Source organism: Microtus pennsylvanicus, chromosome 11 (genome assembly GCF_037038515.1).
Source record: "Microtus pennsylvanicus isolate mMicPen1 chromosome 11, mMicPen1.hap1, whole genome shotgun sequence".
NCBI classification, from domain to species: domain Eukaryota; kingdom Metazoa; phylum Chordata; class Mammalia; order Rodentia; family Cricetidae; genus Microtus; species Microtus pennsylvanicus.
In genome coordinates, this window is record NC_134589.1 from 31,854,649 (window position 1) to 31,881,410 (window position 26,762).

Consider the following 26,762-nt stretch of genomic DNA (forward strand, 5'->3'; position numbering starts at 1 on the left):
AAGAAGTACCAAAGTAGATTACCAGTCACAGTTGAAAAATAAAAATAGAATAAGGCCGTTAGTACAGCGTCATAAGCAAATACCAGATGTGCACCTATCAATGCCACACATAGCTCAAGGAGATGTAAAATTCTGCGGTTTGTAGACAACATACGCAAAGCGGACCATGAGTAGGGTGGATAGGTAGATGAATGGATACACAGATCGGTGGATGGGTGGACAAATAGGTGGTTCAACAGATGGATGGGCAAATGGATTAATACACACATTTTAAAAGAACGAAACAAACTGAGAGGGTCAAGTGGGCCAGTGAGTACCAGACGGGGGGAATTAGTAATCACAGTTCTCATGACCTGACCAACCTTAACCTCAGTGCTTCCCCACAATTACCCCCCTCCCAGTTGGTTGCTATGAGGAAAGCAGTGCCTCCCATTTACCTTGCTCCAAGAGTTCGAGCAGTTCATGCAAATTGGTCAGCTGCAATGAGTGGATTTAACAGCTGGTGTCACTGGTTTTTTAAAGTTAAGATAATGTTTCAAAAGTCATTCTAAAAAGGTAATATCACAGAGGAGTCCAAGAGTGTGACATTCTGGAATCAGAGCCAAAACAACACTGGCCGTCCAGAGCTTTTGGACAGGCAGGTTGGCAGTGGGATGGAGAAAAGAATTGCTAGAGCAGAGAGGACTCTGTGGGCCCATGGAATTCTTCTGCATGCCACTAATAATGTCCACAGCCTTAACTGTTGTTAAGACCTACAAAAGAAAACCCACAGCACATAGCAATAATGAAAGCTACAGAATTTAGGTATAATGTGTAGTAATCAGCTCATCAATTTTAATAAATATACCAAATGGAAAAAAAATACTTTTTTGTGCAACTTATGTATATAGGGTGAGAAAGCAGGAAAAACAGGAAATTACATCACACTGAGCATGTGACCACATTCACGCTGTGAGATGCTGAGGCATGTCTCTAAGCAACTCAGAGCCAGGCTGGAAGCAGAGCGTGTTCCCTCTATTAAAACCAAATGAAATGAACAGGTGCACTGTTCACGTAAGCTAGAAGTGTCTATGCCAGCCTAGCCTCAAAGGGCTACTTTCCTTAACATCCTGAAAAGCAATTTTTGAAGCTGTAAGACTCTAGGCCAGAAGGCGATGATGGCTCCATTTAATGGACTGATTAAAACTGTCTTGATTTTTTTCCTCCCAAAACAGATCAAGCACATGTCAAAAACAAAAGAGGCCAAGAGCAGAAACAGTTCAGTCTCTGCACTGTCAACTCCACCTCGTTACTCATCCATCTGTAGATTGCCCCACTCCCTTACAGGGTGAACTAAAGGGGCTAATTTGTAAAGAGTCATTTGAAAGCAGTGTGGACAGGCCTGTGGGGTATGGGGGGCATTTGGGGAGGGGCAAGGCGGAGGTGGAAATGGATCTTTCCATTAAGGAGAATATAATACGAGTTCCCTTGACAGCTGGTAAAGGAAGTGGGCACCAGAACAATGCCCTAAAGAACTGTCCTGAAACCTTAGCCAAAGTCACTCATTTCACCGGGGCTATCATTAAACACACTCATGTTACAATCTTTGCTTCAAGCTCTTTGGCGAGACTGAGCAGAGCTAGGGAAGATGTATAAGAACATATGATAAATGGTCAAAGAGACAGAACTATGTTTCAATACCACATGGTTTAGCGCAGGGAAAGCAACCTTATGCAGGAAGACTAAAGGAATGCATGGAGCAGGAAGATGGGCAATAGGGAGTTAAGAGTGGTCTGGGCTGCAAGGCCAACTCTGTCCCTTACTAGACACATGGCTTTGAGCCAGTCAGCAAACCTCTTGCCATCTAAATTTTATCATATTTTATGGGGGAGCTAAGTCTTCCTTTCAGAATGGTCTAAGTCCTCATATCAGTAAATAAGAATTACAATGTCTAGCACACAGTCAATGTTCAACACAAGTACACATTACGGTTGTGAGCTGTGTCCAAGGAAAGCGCTGGTCTCCCAGCACTGGTGCTGTCAAGAGCTAGACTACAAATGGAGGTCTCTCCTAACACTGCTACTTCTTACTCATGCACTCACGGGGTAGTCAGGGTCCCTGCACATGTGGAGGAAAGTCAGCCTAGGGTATGCATCATTGATACTTTCGAATGTTCTCTTTAGCTGCAGTAACAGGAGCACCTCTCTTCCCTTCAGCCTTTGGAAACTAAGTCAGGATCTCCAAGCCTCAGAACTTGCCCTCATCCCCAAAGCATGAATTCGGATACTGTTACCCTTGGTGATTCGCCACTGGGTAGTCCCATCTTGTCGTGTTGTATGAAATGCATGTCCCCAGAAAAACAGGCTGACACTCGACACTCAGCCTCACAAGATAACTGCTATCCTAAGGTTGCTGTTCACCAAGGGAGTCAAACTTATAGGAGAGCTGGCCTGCTGAGCAAGCTGCTTTCTAATTCTAGACAGATGGAGAACATTCTGAATTCCAGTGAAATGGCTTGAAGGAAACTAGAAGACATCCTGCAGCTCATGATGGCTGCCGTTGGGCCCATCCCTTCCAACAAAGACCACAGAAATCCCCAGCCAGTTTTAGCACGTGCGAGTCAGCAGCAAAGGTCTCTGTCTCTTGGTTTTCTCCAGCACTGAAAAACTCAACCTGGGACATCTCCACTCACCTCCAAGCTCGCTGAAGCAGCTGCGTACTTAGTCTTTACTGTCATTTGCTTTCCAAAGTGGCCGAAAGTGGGTCACCCAGCAAGACCTAGAGAAGCCATTTCCAGGGAATCTGCAAAAGTAGTCACATGCCTGCAGCTCTGAGGGAGTTCCATGACAGAACTTGCTCAACGAGAAGGCCGGTGGGCACCGCACATTCCATCAGGTGTGCACTTGCCACAGAGTTCTTAATCTCGTGCCCTAATATTCCCATATTCTTCCACCTCTCTAGCCAATATGAAATTAACAATAAAGGACACCATTTGGTATCTAGACGTCATGCTCTAAAAAAATCCGATTTTATGCTCAAAATGCAACCTTTCCTCTACAGATAAAAACATTCAAGACACTCAAGTGGTCACCCAGCTGCCATGTGGCAATTTCATAACCTGAATTCTGAATTCAGATTTATCACTCCCCAGACTCCTATCTCAATCAATAAGCTGCCATTATTAAGTGCTTTATCATTTTGAAAGTGACTCATTTCAGCTGGGCTTGGTAGTCTAAGGCTATACCCCCAGCTTCAGAAGACTGACGTGGGCGGATCAAGAGGGGAAGACTAGCCTGGATGAGATGAAAAGAGATCTCACCTAAGAAAGCAAAACCCAAGCAAAGAAAAGTGAGAAAGGCTAGGGATGTGGCTCAGTAGAGGTGAGGCCCTAGTGTGTGAGGCCCTAGCTTCCATCCCCAGTGAGAAAGATAGATAGATAGATAGATAGATAGATAGATAGATAGATAGATAGATAGATAGATGCCATTTCATAACTATAAGATTATTATTTGAGCTCTTCCTTGTCTTGAGATGCAAGTCAGTCCTGTTATCTCTACTAGGTGGCAGTGAACCTTGAATTAAAGGGGGCCAAAGACTTAGCCTTGGCCCCTGGATGGCAGCAGGCAGAGAATAGAACAGAGGAACATGGAAATGCTGACAGTCCTGGAGCTTGGGTGGCCCCTGACTTGGCATGTAGCTATGAGGAAGTCTCTCTTGTCTTACCTATAATAAAGTGAGACTTCTAGCTCCCTTCTGGGGAGCTTTTCATGAAACAAACAATGGGGTGCAGCTGGCCACCATGGTTCAAGTTGAGCACCGCCACATCAGAAAGCCTGCTTAAAATGGGCCTGTGGCTAAGAATGTTCTGTAATTGTGAACACTAAGAAAGGGCATAGGAAGTACCTTATGAATGGGGTCAGCAAGAGGATTAACTGAAGTAAACTACACAAACATTCAGGAAAAGATGTGTGCTCCATCAATAGTGGTAAAGGAGCTCACCAGATCCATCACAGGTAGCAGGCAATCCACATATTGTCGGTGACCCCCATCACGGCTTTTCCCCCCAATGTTCTCATATAAACAAGTAAAGGAAGAAAAATCCCTTCCTGGTGCAGCGGAGGCCCTCTCCCCGTGTGACTCTTTGCAACTTGAGCACAGACCTTTGGGAGCCAGGTAAATGAAGGCTAAAGATGCCATTTTCAAATTTAATAAACACTCGGCCGCTCGCAGGGCCATCTCTCCTTCCCCCCGGCGGTTGTAGATAGTCTTCTCTCAATTACTTGTTGCTAATTTTAATTCAAGGCCAGCTTTCCTCACGTCTCTCTCCACATTCACCCGCGGCCTCCTTGCCGTCCCCAGTGGGATCTGCTCAGAGAATGTAAACCCATAGTTATATTGTCCCTAGCAAAGCATAATTAGGAAGCTTAAATCAGCAGCCCCAGGAAGGGCAGAACAGGTTTTGAGCTGTGTGTAGAGCAGACAGAAGGCTAAGTTTAAATATTTCTCTTTGCTTTGAGATCTTAAAATCGCAGCATCCCTTTATCGGTGGCACAAAGATGGGACGTCTATCTTGAGTTCAGGGCAAGGTGGGAAAATAAGACGGGCAATCTGATCCAGCCACTGCTGGTGCTTGAAAGTTCCTGTTTAGTTTAGTGCTGTGTTTTTGTGGTTACTGGTTTGTTTTGTTTTGTTGATTGACTAGTCCTGCTTGTCTGATTGCGGTTTGCTGAGGACAGTTTTCCTAACAGCTTCAGGTGCTTCTTACCCTCCTGTGACTTATACAGTGTAGCACCCTCTGCGATGTCTTACATGTTGGTCACATGAGATCCCATGATGCCCATGTATGAAAGCCAATTCTGCATCAATCATAATGGGCTGCTTTCCAGGTTCGTGAAGTCCAGTCTTGACCAGAGAGGTGGCATATCCAGTTATCTTTCCTGCTACAGTGGGTCAAAGGGTTCTGTCTTCAAACCACACTTTGTGAAGTCACTGACCACTAGACGCTACAATGTAAAACTACGGCTTACTCATTGTGCCTAAAGTTCCCAAATCTGGCTCCTCTCTGTCCAACCACTGGTTCCTGTTGTGGGTAGATACAATTATATGAAATTTATGTCTTCTCTATTTTCTCTTAAAGCTTTTTAAAATAGTTGCTTTTATTATTTTTTAATTATGTGTGCATGCGCACGCGCATGTGCACATGTGCATGCGTATGAGTGCAAGTGTCTGGGAAGGCCAGACATGCTGGAGCTGGAGTTATAGGTGGTTGCAAATAGTCTGATATGGGTGCCAGAAATCAACTGTGGGTCCTCTGCAAGAGTAGTGGTCACTCTTAGCCCCTGAACCGTCACTCTAGTCTTCTGTGCTAGCTTTGGTGCTGAATGCATGCCAAGGATGCATGTGTTAAAGATTTGGTCTCCAAGAAGGTACTACGGAGATGTGGGAGAAACTTCAGGTTCTGATCATATCTGGCAGCTCAAAGTGAGACTAGTGTGGATAGAGAAAACAAAGCAGAAGAATGTCAGGGTAAGAGATCAGACAAAACTGAAGCATTAATCCCTGAAAATAAGGCTTAAACAACACAAATGTCCTATGTTATGGTTTTTGGTTCATAGGTACAGAATAGAGATGAAACCAAGATGCCATTTCTGTCTGGAAGTTCTAGGTGGGCACTTCTTTTTTTGTACATTTGGCAGACTCTGGTTCCTTGAAGTTGTGGGGTTGGAATCACCGTTTTCTTGCTGGTTATAAAAAGGATGGCCTCTCCCAACTTCTGGATGCTGATATGAGTTTTAGACTGTGGGCCTCTTCCCAGGTCTTGCATCTATCAATCATGAGCTGAAAGCTAGTCATGTTGCTTTTCCCTGACTCATCTTCTGCTCCCTGTTCCACTCATGTGAGCAGATTGAAATCTCTCTAGTTAATTCAGAATAGCCTCTTCAATTTAAGATGAATGGCTATCCACTTTAATTCCACTTGAACACTTAATTCCCCGGTTCCACATAAACTAACATATTCTTAGATTCCAGGGGATGGGACACGGGCATCTTTAGGAAGCCATTACCCTGCCCACGACAGTTGATACAGCAGTATAGCAGTGAAGGGAGGAGAATGCCAATTGGTTGTAGATTATTTTGGCATCCTGGCGATATACATATATGATCTGTATTAATATACAGACAGTTGAATGCAACAGAGGAGGTGTTCAACATAGATAAGATGTATGGAAAAGAGGGAAAGAAAGTTAGAAAGTAATAGCATGGAGAAACTAGATGCTGGTGTGAAGAGTTGTTTCCAGTCGGTCAGCTCTGGGATGCGCTAAAGGATATGGGGTACTGGTCAGTTTATCAGGAGAGGATCTTAATGCTCACCCTAGATCGGACATCTATATTAATCCCACCAACAATACTCAGAGAACACTCAAGAGGAGGCACAAGGAATGTAAGAGCCGGAGGTCAGAGAGGAGACCTGTGAGGTGCTGTGTTGTGCCCATGACATGGCTAGCTATCACAATCACGAGTTCACAGCACTTAGGGTTGCCTGCAGAAATCCTTCGCGATATCAAGCCAGACACATGCTGGACTAGATGGAGTGAGTGATTGCCAGGTTCCACCTCTTGCTGAGTTGCTATTGGCAATGGATAGCCGCTGAGGGAGGAGACCCAAACCTTACTCAAGGCATGGCAACAAATAGGCTTCCCACAGTTCAGTGAATGGGCTCACACACATGGACAGCACTCACTGGACTTGGAGGGGGCATGACGCTGGAGGGGTCTGATACAGCGGAGGCTTGAGGGGCAGATGGGGGAGTAGATAGGATCATATTTTGTTATGCACGTGTATGAACTTCTCAAAGAAAAAAAAAATTAAAACGAGGGGTTTGGGTTTAAAGGAATGAAAGAAAAGATGGAGAAAGACCAGACATAGGCACAAGACAAATCTTCAATAAAAGCACAGGGGTGGAACCACACTGGAAACAAGATTACCTTGACCTGAAGACCTCACGGCTAAATCAGATCTCTTTAAACAGCATTCAGCATTAACTGCCTGACCCCAGAGCTTCAGATGGGACTGAGTCGTCTGTCAATTCCAAATAGCTTTGGCCATGGGATTTGAAGGGTCACAGAGCAAAGTGCCAACCGGCGGGACTTACTGCTCTTAGCGAGAGTCTGGCCAGGAAGCCTGATTACTGTCGTGTATGTTTCCTGCCTCCTGGCTGGCTTTTGTAGCTGCGCCCCTGAAATCAGGCTGCCATTGCTTTGAGTTGAGAAAACTGTCTGGCCTCCCTAGTAGGTTGGATGTATCACATTGGACTGTGGCTGACTTTAGATTTGAATTTTCGGTATTCAGCATAGGTATCAGTTGTGCTTTCTGAAAGACTTTTGTGATTGGGGCTTTCTGGATAAAGTCCACCTTCCCTTATTAAAGCTGCTCAGCTGCTCAAGATGTGCTAATATGCTCAAAATTCTCAGTTAATTTATGCATATAGTCATGTGTTCACTGAGCAGCCTTATAGGTTAATATTATTATTATTATTATTATTATTATTATTATTGGAATAGGATCTCCTCCAGTAGATCAGACTAGAACTCACTATGAAGTTCATGTTAGCCTTGAACTCACAGCAATCTCCTGTCCCAGGCTTCCAAGTGCTGAGATTATAGGCATGAGTCACCAAAGCCAGATAGTAAACATGTCATTTTTTAAAAATTTCAGTCAATTTTTTATTTAAAATTATCATATTATACATATTATATTATACATATATATTATGTATATATATGCATACATTATACAAACACACACACACATACACACACCTATGTCTGCAAGACAGGGTTTCTCTGTGTAACAGCCCTAGCTGTCCTAAATCTAACTCTGTAGACCAGGCCGCATATATTATATTTTATTATGTTTTATTATATTATATTTTAATTGTGTTTTCCCTCCCTCTAATGCTCCTCACTTTCCTAACCAGCCATCTTTATATATTATCTCTCTCTCTTTCAAAACAATAAAACAAGAGGCAAAAATGAAAACAAAAAAAAATCAACAAAGAAAACAGGCAAAAGACACCAATAAGACAAAAAACAAACAAACAAACAAACAGAGCAAAGTTTTAAAAAGGCCCACAAAAATACCACTGCGTTTGTTTTGTGTTGGTCGACTCCTCTAAGGTGTGGTTGACATACCCAGGGACATTGGAGAAAGCTGATTTTCCTTTTGTCAGTGTGTAGCGATGGCAGGGAGCTTCTTGGTTAGGGGTGGGAGCCCGTGTCAGATCCCCCTCAGCATGGAAACCCAGTCTGATGGGACCTGTGCAGGCACTGTGCCTGCTGCTGCAGTCTTTGGGCATGGAGATGAACATTAGTCCCATTGTGTCTGGAAGACACTGTTTCCTCGAAGTCATGCGTCAGCTCTGGCTCCTACAGTCTTTCCACCTCCGCTTCCACAGAGGTCCCTGAGCCTTGATGGGAAGGATTTGATGAAGACACCTCGCTTGTGACTGAGTGCTCCAAAGCCTCTAACGCTATGCACATTGTCCAGGTGTGGGACTCTGGTTAATTCCCATTTACTGCAAGAAAAACCTTCTCTGATATGGTCTGAGCGAGGCACTGGTCTACGGATATAGCAGTGTGTCATGGGCAGTCATTATCTAGTCTTAGGTTCTTAGTGACTTAATTAGTGTCAGATAGGGCTTCCATCTCACCGAGTGGACCTTAACATCGGAAGTGGTGAACCACCCCCAAGACCTTTATGTCTGCAGACCAGTATATCTCGCAGCTAGCTGTGATTGTAGGTTACAGGGTTAGTAGCTAGACTGTACTGATGACTCTCTTTCTCCTCTGATAGTGTTCAGAGTACCTTCGAGTATCGTGAACACTATTCAGTATAGGTGTAGTTTCCAGTTAGCCATCAGCCCACCTTCTCCATGTTCGATGACATGCTTTCAGCAGCAAGGCCTTACAATCGGGTTGTGGGAAGAAACCAATCACCTTGGTGATAACCTGTGATTTTGGTGGTGGTAGTGGTGGGTTTCTGTGGAACTCTTTTGGCCAACAGTTTAACAAAATGTAAGCCATTCCTGGCACTGGAGGTTTTGCTCAGGGTCCTAAGATGTCTAGTTAGGGGAGTGTCTCCCCTAAAATATTTGCTGACTCCATTTAGGATCATTTCATGTGTGTATGTATGTATTGTATGTTTCCATATGCTTTTTCAAATGGCCTTTAACGTTATGCTCTCCCCTCCCCCTTCCCTTCCACTCCGCTTCCTATTTAACCCAATTCTAGTTCCCCCTTTGTCTCTCCATAGCAATATGTTCTATTTTCCCTTCCTTGGGAGCTCTTCTCCTCCCACCTACTCCATTTCTAGGCACCCAGCCTCTGTGCTTACTCACATTAAAGCATACATATCAAAAACTTAAAAACTAACTTCCACATATAAGAGAAAACACACAATATGTGCCTTTTGGAGTCTGGGTTGCCTCATTTGGGATGATTCTTTTTTTATTTCCATTCATTTAACTAGCAGACATTTACTGAGTGAGTACTCCATAGGGGCCAGCCATTATTCTTGTATCTATAATACAATTATAATAATATGTAAGCCTGATATATTATTATATATAATATATAAGGGCTTATAATAATATGTAAATCTTTCCAAACACAACTGTTGTCTGCATTTACCTATTATATAATTTTACATAGATCCTGGAAGGTTCATAAGCCCCTTTCTTATCAGGCTATATGAGAAACACTATTTTTGTTCAAATGAAAAAGTTTTAAGGCAACTTATGCGTTGGCCTTGGTACCAAGAAGCTTCAAGTTTGAACTGAGCAGTAATGGCTGACGGAGAACGTTAGTGAGTTATTTCACTAGTGGTGAACCTAGCACGGGGATACAATCAATTTCTTTACTAAACTCCTGTAAGACTCCAGTTCATCCACCTTGCTGCATTTGCATTAGTTCGCTTTCTGCCGCTGTCATAAATAGCATGGTCACAAAGAAACTTGGGGACGGAAGGGTTTAGTTCATTTTGGACTTCTGAATGAGAGTCCATCACCAAGGGAAGCCAAGGCAGCGGCTTAATGCTGGAACCTGGTAGCAGGAACTTCACCAGCGACCATGGAGGAGTGCTGCTTCCTGGCTAGCTCTCCAGATGCCCGTTCAGCACATTTCTCCTACCTCCCAGGACCACCTACCAAGGATTGGCACCTCCCACAATGAGTTGGAGTCTCCCATAGGAATGGTTAAAAAAAAATAATAAAGAATACCCCACATTTTAGCTTCCAGGCTAATCTGAAGGGGACACTTTCTCAGTGGAGGTTTCTCATTTCCAGGTGGCTCTAGCTTCTGTCATGTTGACAGAAGAGACAAATAAACAGTAAAAACCCAAGCAATGAATACAGTATTATTATTGTATCTGAACAGTGTGTAGAATCAGATCTCAGGCTAAGCAATGCTCCAATAGATCCTGAGGCACTTTCTATCACCTCTTCGGTGTCTTATTTCTGCCTGCTGCATGATGTCATAGCAGCTCATATAAGAAGACCTACACCCAGTGATCAATCCCAATGACGTATGTGGGGGGGGGGGAGAGTGTGTAAGGAGGTCCAGCACTGCTCCTCGTGCACCAATGAGAAGTAGAGCAGAAAGAGAAGCAGATACATATAGAAGTAGAAGGTAGAGACTGAGCCCTGGCTTTGCTCTAGGAAACTGAGACTCAGTGCAATTGAAAATGATGCCTGCCTCCAGGGTTGTCATGAGAACTACAGAAACTGTTGTATGTGAAAATGGTGATATACAATGTCTCTTAGGCAGTAGGCAAGGGCAAGAGGCACTACCATTGCCCTCCTATCGCTTGCCTTTAGCTCTCAGCCTTCTCCATTGTGCACATACTACACTTAACATGCTCTTTGCTCCCTAGAGAGAAGTGGAGAAAAATAACCTAATGATGGTTATTAAGAGAATATGTAAGCTCACAACGCCAGTTGATTTCTCCAAGTGGCTGGTATGCTAATTCAAAGCACTGTAACCTTCAAACAGGGAGTGCAGGGACTGAGGTGGGTAACGTTTTGGTGGGCAGGGGATATGTTAGACTTTGTAAAACCCATACATTATTTACTTTAGGGAGTGGAAGAGATGTTTGTAGACTGGGACTAAGAATTAGACAAGGGTGAAGCCAACTTGATGAATTCCCATCTTCTAAGGGAGAGCCTGGCTTTGTCTTCCCACCAGAGAAATGATTTTTTTATCAGAAGAAAAACCTGTCATGCTTTTGAGCTACCAAGCCACAAATCTCCTTTTCACCAATGGGATAATATTTTTTCTTGTCAACTTTGTTGCTCATCCACAGTAATTGCTATAACATATGGCCTTATTCTGTCTCTCCCAGCTGCAGCCTCTGTCTTTTGTAGGCCCTGGGTAGAGACAGAGGCTCCCTGCTTGTCTTTGTGTCTTCACTGGTACAGTAGAGGATGCTATTACCAAGAACGTGACATCCTGATGATGTCACATAGGAGCCACAGAGAAGTCCTGAAATCTGAGAGCCAATGACTCCTCGTGCCCCAAACTTTCAGCAAGTGTCCTTTGGTTCATGGAGAACATTCTCTTTCCCTGAAGAAGCATATAGTGGCATGCACTTGTAATCCCAACTAGGGAGGCTAACATAGACCCCTAGGGTGTAGTAACGAGCCAACTTTGACTAATTGACAAACTTCTGGTCCCAGGGAAAGACCCTAGGTCCAGCCTCTAGACCTGTCTGGTTTTCTTTCCACCATACCTGCGATTGGTGAAGGACAAGGAATCCTGGACTTCCCCTTCTACCTATGTTTGTCTTTCTTTGCCAGCATTGGGTGTTGACCTTCTGATATGAACATTCATGTTGCAGACAAAATGGAACAATACACCAAAGTTAGAGGCCGTGGTAACTTACTAGGCTTTCAGGATGCCTGAGATTGCCCGCTGGTTCCCACACACATGAAAAATACACAGATGAACAGACTGACATACTGCTTTGGAGAATGCTTAATTAATCAGAATGAACTGAAAAGTTGTTTTGTCTAGAAAGATTCTGGAGAAACAATGGCCTGGGCGAATTTGGTAAGTGCAAACTCATGTCTTCCCTTATTTCTAATGAAGAATGCACTCGGGTCAGAAGCAAGGGAACACACTTACCCACCCCAAGCTCCTGAAACGTTATAGAATGCCCTGAGTAAGATTAGCCAAGAGTTTTAAGTTCCCAATGTAGGTTCTGAAAACTCAATATAAAAGCTGAATAGTTATCAAACTGCTTTAATGAACATCATCTCCAGGGATGTCCAATTCCTTAAGATGTGTCTAAGTGTCATCTTGCTACAATGTACATTAATTACATAATGGTGACTTAGAATCATAGTCATATGACTGCTCTGCACCTATGAAGGGATGGCTAGCATTGGACAGATACAGTCTGTAATCTACACGGTATAGATAAGATGAACTGTGAAGATAAATGCAAGACACGAAAATTCACAAGCCTCCAAGAATATAGGGGCAGTCCAAACTGGACTTGACGGGTGTGGGTGGGGAGAGAACATAAATTTGAGTGGATGGGAAAGGAGGGTGGATCTGGGAAGAGTCAGAGGAGGGGGAAATATGATCAAACACATTGTACTAAATTCTCAAAGGACTAGTTATGCAAAAGCATGCTGTGTTCCTAGTCATTGAGCCTGGGAAACTGAAGACAAATGCTCGAGCATCAGCTCAAATGATAAAGGGTCTGTAAAAGCAAGTGGTGAAATAAGAAGAAGAGGGGATGGAGGAGGAAGAGAAGAAGAAATTGGGGGTAAGAAAGAGATACGTATTATATTGGCAGTCCCAATCCCATTAGTTCACAGTTGCCCTGGCTAGCCATGTACCTAACTCTTGGCTGTTGGTCTCCTGTAGCTGAAGTTGTACATTGACAAGTTAGAATCAATCTGATAGGATTCTTCTAACAATTTGTTAAACAATGATTTTTGCATTATGGTTAAATTGCGATTATTTATTTCCGATATTTGTAGTTTAATATGAGAAGATATTAAGTCAAATGATTCAATATTAAATTGTTTATTTTGGATGCCCAATTTTGAGAAAGTGCCAAAACTGTACTGGCTGGTTTTGTGTGTCAGCTTGACACAAGCTCGAGCTATCAGAGAGGAAGGAGCCTCAGTTGAGAAAATGCCTCCTTGAGATTCACCTGAAAGGCATTTTCTCAACTAGTGATTGATGGGGGAGGGTCCAGGCCATGGTGGGTGGTGCTATCCCTGGGCTGGTTGTCCTGGGTTCTATAAGAAAGCTGGCTGAGCAAAGCTATAGGAAGCAAGCCAGTAAGCAGCTCTCCTCCATGGCCTCTGCATCAGCTCCTGTTTCCAGGTGCCAGCTCTGCTTGAATTTCTGTTCTGACTTCCTCCACTGACAGACTATTTTCTGGAAGTGTAAGCCAAATAAACCCTTTCCTCCCCAACTTGCTCTTCAGTTCATGGTGTATCGCAGCACCAAATAGTAACCTTAACTAAGACAAATTGGTACCAGTACAGAGTGTTGCTGGGACAAACCAGCAGTGTTTTGGGGAACACTGTGGAAGGACTCTGGAATTTGGGGCTAGAAGAGCCATTGAGCCTGTGGGTTGTTCTGTAGGAGTTTGGAAGATAAGAATATTGAGAACAATGCAGAGGACGGACGCCCGGCTCGTAAAGTTTCAGAGGAAAATTTGAAGATTGTCGGGGTCATGTGCTGTTTTTCATTAAGATCCCGTGGTTCTGGCTTGCTGGGGCTGAAGGGTCAGCTGCAATTAATCAAGACACCAGAACTACCTGATGTTAGACTTTTACATTACTGGCACAATTGATGCTGGTTAGCTGAAGCTAAGAAATTAGCTGTCATTGAGAAGAGACCAGCAACCCTGAGATGAAATCTTCCGGGAAGTGTTTTCTGGGATCACAGACAAGTTGTTTTCCAGAGGTTATACCTCGTGCTGGCGGCAGGGCTTGGTAACGTGTAAGATTCACCCAGGTGGCACTAATTTTGAAGGCATGAAGGGGTCTTGGAGAGCAGCTGCGATTTGACACTGTGAGAGGCCAAGAAAGGCCATTGGTGAAGGTGCTGCCTCAGTGGCAGTTGAAGGCCCAGGACTGAAGGGGTCACACAAAGACATTGGAGTTGAGGCTTGGTACCATGAAGAGAGGCTATGAGGGGCGGTTGGTGAAAGTGCAAACCCAGCTGGAGCAGAAGACCCCAGCAGTTGTGGAGATGCCAGCACCATGCTAGGGCCCCCGAGAATAGCCGCAGCAGTGGAGTTGGAGTCAGAGCCTAGAAGACCAGCTGTGTGTGCTACACAGGGCAGAGCTGGAGAAGTGTCCCAAGCCAGGAGATTGTCAGTGAATTCCAGATAATTGGACACTGAGTTGTTTATTCAGTTGGAATTTGGCTTTGGTTGGTTCAGAATTATGTCCTGGTTCCCCCCCTCTTGAAAAAGGTATTTAATTTTGATTTTTACAGGGGTCCACAGATAAGACTTCGAACTTCGAAAAGACATTTTGGATTTTAGAGATTGGCTATTTTAAAGAGATTGAAAATTTAATGTGTTTGGATTTCTAAAGACTGTAGGATGTTTGGAGTTATTTGTGTTTTTCATGTGGGATGAATAAGAAAAGAAGGGCTGTGGCTTAATAGTGATATGTTTGTGTGTCAAGTTGACAATGGGTTAGTGGTACTGGCTGGTTTTGTGTGTCAACTTGACACAAGCTAGAGTCATCAGAGAGGAAAAAAATCTAAGTTGGAGAAATGCCTCCATGAGACCCAGCTGTAAGGCATTTTCTTGATTAGTGATCAATCGGGGAGGACCCAGCTCATGGTAGGTGGTGCCACCCTGGGCCGGTAGTCCTGGGTTCTGTAATAAAGCAGACTGAGCAAACCATGGTGAACTAGCCCTTAAGTAGCATGCCTCCATGGCCTCTGCATCAGCTCCTGACTCCGGGTTCCATCTCTGCTCAAGCCCTGTCCTAACTTTGTCCATGATGGACTATGGTCTGGAAGTGTAAGCCAAATAAACCCTCTCCTTCCCAACTTCCTCCTTGGTCATGCTATTTAGCCACAGCAGTAGAAACCCCAACTAAGATATCAACTAAAAATTATCACATTCTTTCTTTGTATTAAAAATTGGGTTAAGAAATTCACACTGAGTTGGAAAAACAGCTCAGGGGCTGGGAGCACTGGCTGCTTTCCCAGAGGATGAGGGTTGGATTCCCAGCACCCACAGGGCAGCTGACACGAGCTTCTAACTCCAGTTCCAGGGAATCTGGTACCTTCTTCTAGCCTCCAAGGGCACTGCACACATTCAAGTGGTGCATGCAGGCAAACTACCCATAAGCATAACATTTTTTTTTTTAAAAAAGAAAATTGCATGGATGTTCTCATTGCACACACAAACTTAGGGAGTAGACAATGACAGTGAATCCAGAGGCAGGACCCAAGGCCAGGATCTCTTAGTATCAACCTCGTACCCTATTCCCCATGATAAAATGTTTCCTCACATGAGATCTATTTATGCACACTGCATCATTGTCTGGGGGATGCTACCACTTCCTGTTTGGCCATAATACACATGCTGCATTCGCTTTGTCTAATACTAACAGCTGGAGTAGGAGACAGTGAATGGAAAGATGGGTGATCGCCCTCAGCAAAGAAATGTAAGGGCCACTCCAGCCTTCACTTTACAGTCCTTCCACTATCTTTTGGATACAGCGAATAGAACGTGAGACCCAGACCTCCTTTCCTATCTTATGGAAGTCACAGTCATGCCTCGCAGTCTCATCGGACGGATACGACCTCACTCTGGCATCTTTCTCACCGTGACAGGTGATGCTTTCTTCCCTCAGGTAGCCCCCCTCCCCCCAAAACTCTTATTCTTTAAGAGTGAGGTTAAAGGTCGCAACCTCCAAAGAGTTAACTTCTAAATCTTCATCTTACTCAGGACCACTGCTGTTGTGCCAACACAGCAACTTCATCTTGTCTGTGTGCTTGGCTGTACCACACACTAGGACACGTTTCTTTAATAAGATGATGAGATTTTTGCTACTCTCTGTACATTTCACTTACCCAGAGTGTGGCAGTAGAGAATGAATTAGTTAATCAACCGATCAATAAATCTGATCCTGAACAGGTGGGTTGTACCTGCTTATTAGTGGCATCGATGCCTTTAAAATTAGTCGCAGAGCTGTGCAGAAGACATTCCCTCATCTGGAGTAACAGAATGAACCGAGAAGAGATAAGAAAGCATGAAAAGTTCATCCTCTTTCTTTACAAGGATTCCAGTGAACTGAAGAGCTTTTCTCAAGGCTTCTTAGATGTTCCGGGACAGGGCTGGGGTGGAACCTAGCATGTCTGTCTAAGCCCAAGGTCTTTGCTCTTCCTGCACGGAGGCTTCAAGTATAGTACCCTAAGAAGACAGCATGTTCTTCCCAATAGACCTTAGGAGATCCTCAAAGTAATAAATGGAATGTCAAAAATGAAAAGCAAATTCATTTCCCCACATATTGCTCCAAACAACTTGCTGAGTCTCTCTGGTCACTTGTAGCATTCACCCACCGCTCCTGAGGCAGGCTCCAAAAATGCAATTATTTGAACATATTGCTTACTTTTCCTCAAATAATTTTGTGCACAAAGAACATTTGAAAAGCTTTAGAGGCAACTTCTTCCATCTGAACAAACAGTCAAGGACAACTGTCGCAAGCCGAACTCTCATTTCAGCCCCAGCATTGATTTCCAATAGATCTATTCAAAGGAATAAAGTGGCTGTTCTCGTTCATGAAACACACCCACAACTTGCAAACTATTCTGTTGATAGAAATGTCAGTGAGCAATGACAGTAATGCTGCCTGAAACCACTGAAATGTAGCAGACATCCCAACATCCACTGGGAAATTCAAATGTCCCATTGGTAGGCAGAAGTAAGTCCATATGGTTTGTACTTCCCTTTCCCTGGTGCCTCAGAAAGTCTATGTGAAACTGGAGGTTTGCATTGGTATCAGCTCTGTAACTGTAGGCAAGGGAATTAGGTCTGGTCATGTTCATTTGTTCAAGAAACACCCAGTGAATCTCTACTTAGAAGAGCCTCACTTCTAAGTACCCGGTGAGCAGTAGTATCAGAAAAGAGTAAAAAAAAAATCAGGCTACATTTGGGTGGGGAACATAACCAAGAAGTAGAGTGCTTGCCCAGTGTGTATGAGGTCCTAAGTTCAATTCCCAGAACCAAAAGTTAGTAAGAAAATAAACTGAATGGATGAATGGATAGACAGACAGACAGACAGGTAAGGCTATTCTGTATTTTTAGCTCTCCTTTGCCTTAAGGGAGACTGTGTGTGTGTGTGTGGTGTGCATGTACACACATGCATGCACAGATGTGTATATGGGTGCACACGAGGTGGCCAGAAGAGGGCATCAGATCCCTTGGATCTGGAGTTACTGGCCTTTGTGGCACCGACTTTGCCACACAAGCTGTGGGTGCTGAGATTCAGTCTCTGGTCCTCATGATTCTGTAGCAGGTGCTCCACCGCTGAGCCATCTCCCAAGCCCCCAAAGAGAGCAATTTTAGAGAGAAATCATTTACTGAACCTTACAATTAACAGACGCCAAGTTCAGCATTTGGCAAACACTTCTAGAATGGTCTTTTTCTTGTTGGGGGATCTTCTTGAGAATAATTTCTTTGAGGGAGTGAAAGTATTGGTTGATTACTTCTCTTTCCTTTCAATCTTTCCTCCCCATCATCTACAAATATCTTTATAAAGAGTGTTACCTTTTGTCAGCCTTTAAGAGTAGATCCTGTAGGTACTGTCTCTGGCCCACCCTTTTTGCTGCTGTTTCTCACTTTGACTTCCTGAGAGAGTCGTCTGGATACTGACTCACACTTTCCATTCAGCGTGCTCCTCGGTATAGGATAGAACTGCTTGGTTTTGCTCAGTTACTTCGCAGAAACTACATCAATATGGTGGAGAGCCCCCAAAAGAGCTACTAGCATCAATCCTAGAGCTGAGCTTATTCTAGTGCTTCCAGAACATTGGGAGGATGGAGAGGAGTCCGTGATGACCAGCCATGAATGTCAATATTCTCAACTCCCTCAGAGCTCACCTCTGACATAAACGCTATGTTTTTTTTTTCTCTTTTGAACACTCTTTTATGTTTGGAAATGAATGTAAATTGCTCTGCCAAAATTCTCTTGTCAATGTCAGTCACAAGAAACCACAGCCCATCAAGAGAGCCTATCTGAGAAAGGCATCAGAAATCAGCCTTTTCTTTATGCTGGGCAGTTAAGATCATCTCAGGGCTCTGATCTCCAAACCTGAGGAACAGATGTCCCAGAATTCTTATCTGCTTGAGACTTGTAAATAAAGGTTGCCCTATATAGGAAGAGCATCCAAATTTGTTTCCCCGGGGGAAGCAATTAATAATAACTTTGGAATGATCTCAAAGTGTGATAATAAGGTTTTATTATGATTTTATTAAAAGAGGAAAGTTCTCAGAGTGAGCAAACACACTGTCAGTCTGGAGACACTTTACACATTTTAGGAGAATCCCAATAAATGGATAATATGAATGAAGGTTGTTCCCAGTGCCTCTTTTTGCAGCTCTCCTAGGGGCTAAGTACCATTGCCACCAACGTGCAAGTGAAACAAAGTCTCAGAGAAGAGAAAGACCCTGTCCAAATGCACACAAGGTTAATAACTGGGACATATCTGATGTTCCAAGTCTGCTTCAACTTGTGAATCCTGGCCTAGCTTTAACTTTAACTTCTAACTACAAAACGCTATTGCCTCATTATTGATTTCAACCATGGCGAGAACACCTGAGGCGTGTAGAAGGCTGCAATGCTAGCATTTTGTGGTGCTTATGCGACTTTACTTAGAGCCATCCTGGAAGCTATAAGTTCATAAATAATGTCACGCTGACTTGGTTAGGCTCCTAGGGCCAACAGGAGACAGATGATCTGCCGCTTTGTTCAGTATCGTTGTAAGCTGATGTGTTACTTCATAGTGTTGGGTTGCCATCCCCCTCGAGTGCTTTGATGCGATCGGTTGTCAGGTTCAGATCTGTTGTTTCTCTTACCAGAATCCCAGCCACTGGAAGATGACAGCCCCAAAGCCCTGCCTGTGTTAGGGGAGCAATCAAACTCAGATAATGACATAAACGAGCCGGTGTTCATCTGGGGAATCTCAGACAAAGCAGCCCAGAGGAAAAGCATCTCTGCTGGTGAACGCTCGTTTCGCTTGCAACAGGAGAAACAGCAGCCGCTGGTGCACAGACCGGGGAGAGGTAAAAGGAGGCTGAGGCTGCCGCATGTGAGTAGCGCTTGATTTTCTGTAGCTGGGAACAGGATGCTGGGAGGGGGCTTGCCTGGGAGGTGTTTGTGTGTACATTCGGGTCTCTGCTTTTCCTGGGGCCAGGAGTGGAAGTGATGCTTTCTACAGTCACCAAGTGCGTTTGGGATCTGAGCCCCTCTTCCAGAGGAGGAAACGGGAGTGTGCTCACACGCACTTGCATTTTCTGCATCTGCAGATCATAAAACATGTAAACAGCAGCAGGTGGAGAGGGGTTTCTCTTTGTTTTCTTGTTGTCTGTGGCGGGATGCAAAGATGATAGGCACCTTACCCCTAAAGAGCTTGCAGAGCAGAAAGACTCCCCAAAGGGGGCTCGTTCCCAAGTTTCTGTGACACATGTGTGAATCTCTATGGCTTGGCCACACAGTTGCTTCTCTTGGAGAGGGGATTACATGCCTCCCACTGGGAAGGGGTGAGGAGGGCCAGTCATTAACTGAAGTCCTCTGAAGCAAGCTGCACTAATGCAGTTTAACCTGGCACTCGTCCTCTTTGAATGAGTTCCCTGAGCGCAGTCCATGCTGGGAGAGCATAGGTCTTCCAGCGAGGGCAAACACACGGGTCTCAGCATCGGTGTGACTTTAAACTTGAGAAAGTTTTTGATTGCTTTCTGCTTTCAAACTAAGCCCTGGGGTTTTCTAGCCTGTGAACATTAGATGCATGTTGAAGTTTAAAGGGTACAGGAGAGGATGTTTGGCTCTCAAGCCATTACGTAGCCGGCAGCAGGTTTTCTCAACATGATGAACTGGTATACACCTGCGGGTAATGGTGGTTACAGGTGCGAGCTTCCCGTCATACACTTGCTCGTGTTTGGAATATTTAACATGCACACATGAGCACACGTACCACCATGCACATTCATGCACAACATGCACAACATACAACCACACATATGCATACACGCATGCACACGCAACCCCACCGTGCACACACATGCACCACATACACAAGTCACGCAAGTACACACATGCACACAAACACACACTGCAACGCACGCACGTGCACAACATACACAATTCACACACGCGCACACAAACACATGCACACACACACAAACACACACCGGCACGTGTACGCTCCACTCTTTCATTCTTTCTTCAGAGGGTTTTATGTTGCTGAGCTGGGGAATATGCAGGAAAAGAAAACTAGCACATCATCCCCAGGAGGAGAAGAGGAGGAAAGAGTGGGGGAAAGGGAGGGGCCCTTTGCGTGTCCTAGGAATTGGCTTCCAGCAGCTGTGCATAACGAGGGACAAGAATCCCAAGCACTTCACACTGGCCCTTGGCTGGGAGGAGAGATTCCAGCCAGCAGCTTGGGCTCGCGACTGTGTGCCAGTACCCAGGAGGGTCAGAGCGCCTCCTCCTAAGTTGCTATGGGGTATGCAGTGAAATATGAACCAGGGCAGAGGGTGTAGAAAAGAGACGTCTGTTTTCTACAAGGGAAGCTTTTCCCTCAAGGCAGACCTATAGAACATTCTCATACTATGGCACAGCAGGTAAGGCTGCTCAGAGCTGGCAATACCTGGCAGGAGAGCTCAGATAGCCATCCGAGTGGAAAGTCCCAGTATTTGTGGCTGTCAGAATATCTGGAGCCATCATCCATGGCATCATAACTTAGTGCCTGCACAGACAAGCTGAGATCTAACGTCAGAAACCCAGAAAATGCTGAAGGAATGGGGCAAGATCAATAGTCTGATGTCTGTGCTTTGTTGGTGCTTATTTTTGCCATTGGTGACAATGATGCATTATAGAAACATTACAGTGTGTCTCCAGACGATTTTCTCTATATTTTGACCTCTCGGCGTCTCTGATTCTTCTGCATTCTCGCCCAGCTTTGCCCAGGTCCATTCCTGACTCGAGGACAGTTGTGGTCTAGCCATCCTCCCTGTTGCCTTTCCCCAGAGTTATTCTGTGCTGCGTTCTCATCTCCCAGGACCGCTCTCTTAGGAATGGTTAATTACAGCTGGAGTCAGTGGATTAATCCCCTAAGTGAATGTGCTATATAGGCTGTTTAGCAACTGTTGGATGTTGAAATTGTTCCCAGCTTGTCTGTAAGTGGGATGCTATTATGAATAGTACTGTGATTGACACATTTTACTTCCCTTTAAAGAAAAAAAAAAACGGGGAAAGTGAAGTCTCAGCATCAGAATGAATGAGGTAAACACATGAATTCTTTTGGCTTTCCATGATTATGGACAAACTGTCCTCTGACTCATGTTTCTGCTGTCCAATCCATCATCTAGAGAACATCACTTTGCCTAGGGCTTCATGTACATAGTCTATGTATTTTTCCTCAAGCCTTCTGTTGATAGTCTATATACTTTTCCTAAGTGGGAATCCATGAAAAGATACTGGCCGTGCTCTTAAAGCTGATGCTTACCTCCTAGAACAGACAGGGCCATCTTCCAGAGGACAAGCCTGTTGCTTCTCAGGTTCCCCTCCTATGAGAAAGCCAGGCTCAACTGCTTTCACTTGCCAGCTCTGTGGTGGGTGAAGAGAGCAAGGTAGATGAGCCGGCGTCTCAGGACGGCAGCTAGCTGAGCGTAATCTCCAGACTCTGCCTCTCTTCCAGCCTTAACAGAGGCAACAGAAAGGTCAACTCACTTTTTTAATTTGAGGCTGCTGCCTGACAAATACGACTAGAGTTCTTGAGAAGGCGAGGGTCGGTCAAGCTTATTAGAGGTAAAAGGAGCATGTTCTGTACTTTCTACTTCTGCATAGACTTCATCAAAAACTGTGTGTTTCAATGATGGGGCCACGCAAAGGGAAGGGACAGTGGTCACTCGGTCCTACCAAGTAAGAGCTGTAGAATATTTCAGTTTCTGCTTCAATAAGGACAATGCTATCAATTATTTTTTTTTTAATATTTCTTCCCTTGTATCTGATAAGGTAAGAGATTAGTCTGTGCTTTCCGGACCTGTGTAACTCCCCATCAATTGCTTCAGTGCGAACCTCTTTGTTGATTCAATGATTATTTGCACAAGGGCCAAGGCTAGCCAGCGGGACCATGCTTGCTGCTCAGCATGCATTTAGCCACCCTGACCTATGGAGGTAGAAATATCAGACACCGGGGAACAAGATTCTCCTTCTGTAGACAAGCAGATCAATGAGATATTTTCTTTCTTTTTTTTTTTCAAGACTTATTGACTTTTTCAGTCTACGAGGATTTAGTGCTGCTTTACCAAAGTGGGAGCCACTGGAGGTGATGGGCAGATCTGAGTGTGAGAGTATCTGTTGCTTCCACAGGCTAATAGGCTAGGCTAGGAGATATAGCAGCCTACAGTGTGTCTGGGAGAACTGAGCATATGTCCTCTAGGGAGAGGACAAGAGGCTCTCAAACTATAGCCTCATTATTGAAGCAAGAACTTGCTGAACACTTGCCACGCGGTAGCACCCATCAATCACTGGGATCTTCCTGGGCTGAGGTCTACTTTTCCTACCGTAGTATACCTAGTAGAGCAATTCTAGTTTCGGTTCTACCTACTGTTGCCCCACCAGCCTTTCTCAAAGAGGTGACAGTGCCAATGTGCTCTGGGTCTGCTGTGCACAGAGCCAGGTTTTAGGTGGCCTATCTATGTTATTTTGATTCACTCTCACAGCCACCCCATGTGGTCTGCATTATTCCAAGTCCTCTCTTATAGATTTAAGGATTAAGAGGCAAGCAGGATATACTGGAGTGTAGAGGGGGCCTCGTGTTTGGAGTCAAGGTGACAAGGGAAAAACACAGAAGAGCCTTAGATGAAGGACGCTAGGAAGTGGTAGAACGACAATTTAAGCTTGCTACAGAGTCTCTGTTCTGTCTCCATAGATGCGTAGGCTGAAAGAATGATGGAAATTTAAAAGAATATTGAGGCATTGCTATATCTCCAAAAAGTACCAGCAATGGGGATGATGATGATGATGATGATGATGATGATGATGATGATGATAACAATGATGATAGTGATAGCTGTTACCAGTGATATTATCTGCCAAACTTTTACAGGAAGCCTATATACCTCATTCTGACTTAATCCTTGCCTGGCCTTATGAGAGAGCCGCTCTTCTAGTCTTTATTAGCAAAGTAAGGAAACTCTGTGATGCCATTCAGCCTGTTCTGGATCAGAGAGGGTAAGTGTGCTGGTGATGTCTATGGCCTCTGTGCACTTCGCTGATGCACCGGGAGATGAGGGTTGCAAGTGCGGCCAGAAAAGGTAATAGCAAAGGACCATGCAGCTCAGTGCATTGGATTCTTCTGATCCCTGAAGAATTCTGGGGTAGCTTCTAGATCACCCTGAAACTATTCTTACTATTGCATCTAAGACAAGTTCCTCAAGAAAGGTGCTGAAAAAAAATGCCACCGTTGAGCCAGTTATGCATAAACTGAAAAGGAAAGAAAACTCTAAGCATCTGTCCCTGTCCATTGTGCTAGACTTGCCCTTCCCAGTATGGCTATATGTTACTATGGAGCACTTGGAACACAACTAGTCCAGACTGAGGCACCCAGTTAAGTGTGCAAATACGCAGTAGATACTTCAACAGTCTAATAGGAAAAAAAGTATATTTCTGGTTGCATATTAAAATAATGCTTTAGATATAAAGAGCTAAATAAAATATGCCATTAAGATAAGTATTACTGGCTTATTTTATGTTCAAGAAAAACCATGACAAAGTACACATCACATGAGATAAATCATCTAAATTGTCTTAGTTGTATTGTTCAGTGATGTTAAGTATACTTGCATTGTAGCAAAAGCAGTCTTCTGGACCCTTCGTCTTGGAAAACCACAGTTCTGTATACATTGAAGCTCTCCTTCCTCCCCCTACCCTGGGCACCTGTTACTCACTTTTTGTTTTTAAATGTTTAACTCTTCTGGGTAATTCACATGAGGGTTTCTATCACTTGCTCTTTGTATTAGCATAATGCCCAGAATAATAATAATAATTGTGGGTCATGGTTTGTCCGTGCTGTAGTTTATATCTGAATGTTCTTAGTTTCCAAGGTGGGATATAGTTTCATCATATGTATGTATAACATTTGATTACTCCTTCCTCCACCCGTGAACTCATGACCTACTTCCACCTCTTTTTGCTTTTTTAAGTATGGCTCCTACAATCTTTAAACTTCCATAAGTGCCTCACATTTGAAGTTAACATTGTATCTCTACTAAACACTGTTATTCTGAACCAGTGGTTCTCAACCTGTGGGTCACAACCCCACAGATGCCCTGAGTATCAGATAATTACAAGACAATTCATAACAGTAACAAAAGTGCAGTGATGGAGTAGCAATGACACAACTCTATGGTTGAGGGGGTTTGAAGCATTAGGAAGGGTGAGAACCATTGCTCTAAACTTTTCTCTTTCCTTCCATGCCCTCTCCTCCTCATTCTTCCATCCTCAGATGCAAGGCTTTGACAACCCCCCATGCTAATTTGGTTCTCTTGTTCCCTTCCCTAAAACCTGAGCCAATGATATTAGCTCTGATCAAGCTCTCCCTTTCATTAGGCCCATGAAAGACTGTCATACTTAGCAACATTTTTGGTAATTAAGTGAAACTGTGACATTTCTCAAGAGGAATATTCCCTTTTTTCATAATATATAAAGAGAGGACCCAATAAATTGAAACCAAGAAGAAGAGACTTTTGAAGCTATTTTCATTTTTTTTTTAAAAAGTCAACAGCTGTACTCAGCTTGCGGGTTGTGATTGAATTTTGTTAACCCACCAAGCAAGGAAGAATGTAAAACCAAGAAAGCAAAAATTTAGATTAGAGGTCTACGCTAGCTTTTCATTTCTGAAATCAATTTTTCCTGGAAGGACTTGAGGATCTAGGCATTTAAGGCATATGTCAGTATCCAAAATGTCTCAATACTTACAGACAGATTGAAACCTCAAAGGCTGAGAGTAGCTCCAAGGCCTTGCGGATTCCTCATTTTTTCCCTATCATTCCCTGCAAACTTCTCTTATAGAGATCAAGGTGCCTCGTTGGTCTTCCAGTGAGCCTTGTGCTCCCTTGACTTCCAGTCTTGACGTTGATCTTACATCAACTTTGGGACTCCATCCCACCTGCACATGCCTGCTGAAAACTTCCTCATTCTCTAGGACACTGTACAGAGACTTTCTTCTAGAAAGCATCCCCAGATCCCATGACCCACTGAACAAAGTCAGACCCATAAGAGAGACGTCAGACATATCATCTCCAAAAAGGGGTGCTTTGCAACACTGCTCACCGTCTTTCAGCTCTTACCTTCTTTTCACCTCCTCTTCTCGGAGCCTTGGAGGAAGTGATAAAGATGTTCTTCCTGTGTAGGGCTCAGCACTCAAGAAAGTCAGTTGTTCTTATCGCTCTGACTCACTTACTTACTACTTACTATGCATTCCCTGCTCCTGATTGGGAAAAATGCCTCCTTGACTGAGCCTGAAAATAGCATGAAGTCTATGAGCACAAATAAAGATTTAGAGGCAACATTGATGACATATCCATTTAACAAAAGATTAGTAGTAGGTTTCTCTCTAGGGATTATGACCTCCCTATCCATGGATAGTTAATCTGGTTTGTAAAATATCAGGTATAATTTATTCCACTTAGAGGGCCTCAAATATAATAAAAAAGTTGTTTACTCCCAGAAAAGTTGATAACAATGCCACTATTGCACCATAAGCACATCTTGCCTGGAAGGTTGGTATAACTCCTCACCACCACCAGGCTCATGAAACCAACACTGATTAAAAGCAATGGACCACAAGGAACATATAAGGAAGACTTGTTCAAAAGAAGAAGGGGTTCAGAGGCAGTAAGGAGTTGGGGGACTAAGAGAGCATAATAGGGTAATGATTACCAAAGTATATAATATGTGTATGTAATTGTGTAAGAAAAAAGAAAATGCATAAACTTATTCTTCCACTGTTCTGGAAGTCAGAATTCCCCAATGGAGGTGTCAGCAGGACTACTCAAGTCCCTAGGTAAGGAGACTCTAGAAGAAAAATTCTTGCTTGCTTCTTCCAGCAAGGCTTGCTCTAGACATTGCTTAGCTTAGGGCTATATTGTGTCAATCACTCCCATCTTCATTGGAACTTTCTCCCTTCATCCCTTGTGTCTGTCTTCTTCAAATGTCCCCCTGCTGTTCCTTAGGGGTACACCAGTCATTGGACTTAGATGTGGGTGAATTTATACTGAAATGCAAACTTCTCCCTGCACAGCCCTGTTTCCAAACAAGTTCATAGTCACAGATCCTCAGGGATAAAAATGACAGACCAGGGCTGGGGCTCAAGTTCAGAGGTAGAGTGTTGCTTTCCTTGCATTCACAGGCTCCTAAATTTGATCCTCAACACTGAAAAAAATTAGATTAATTAATCAATTAATTAAAGGAAAAAAGGAAACACACATTCCTTTTTGGAACCTTTATTAAATT

At 43.9% G+C, this 26,762-nt stretch overlaps 1 protein-coding gene across 1 annotated transcript in view; it reads left to right on the plus strand.

The window, feature by feature from the left end:
• Positions 1-19,026: 19,026 nt before the first annotated feature.
• The window catches only part of Ankfn1 (ankyrin repeat and fibronectin type III domain containing 1), a 371,750-nt gene continuing 364,014 nt past the window's right edge, over positions 19,027-26,762 (plus strand). Inside the window, exon 1 of the mRNA XM_075991135.1 lies at positions 19,027-19,335. The gene's annotated coding sequence lies outside the window, so the exon portion shown is untranslated. The remainder of the gene's footprint in view (positions 19,336-26,762) is intronic.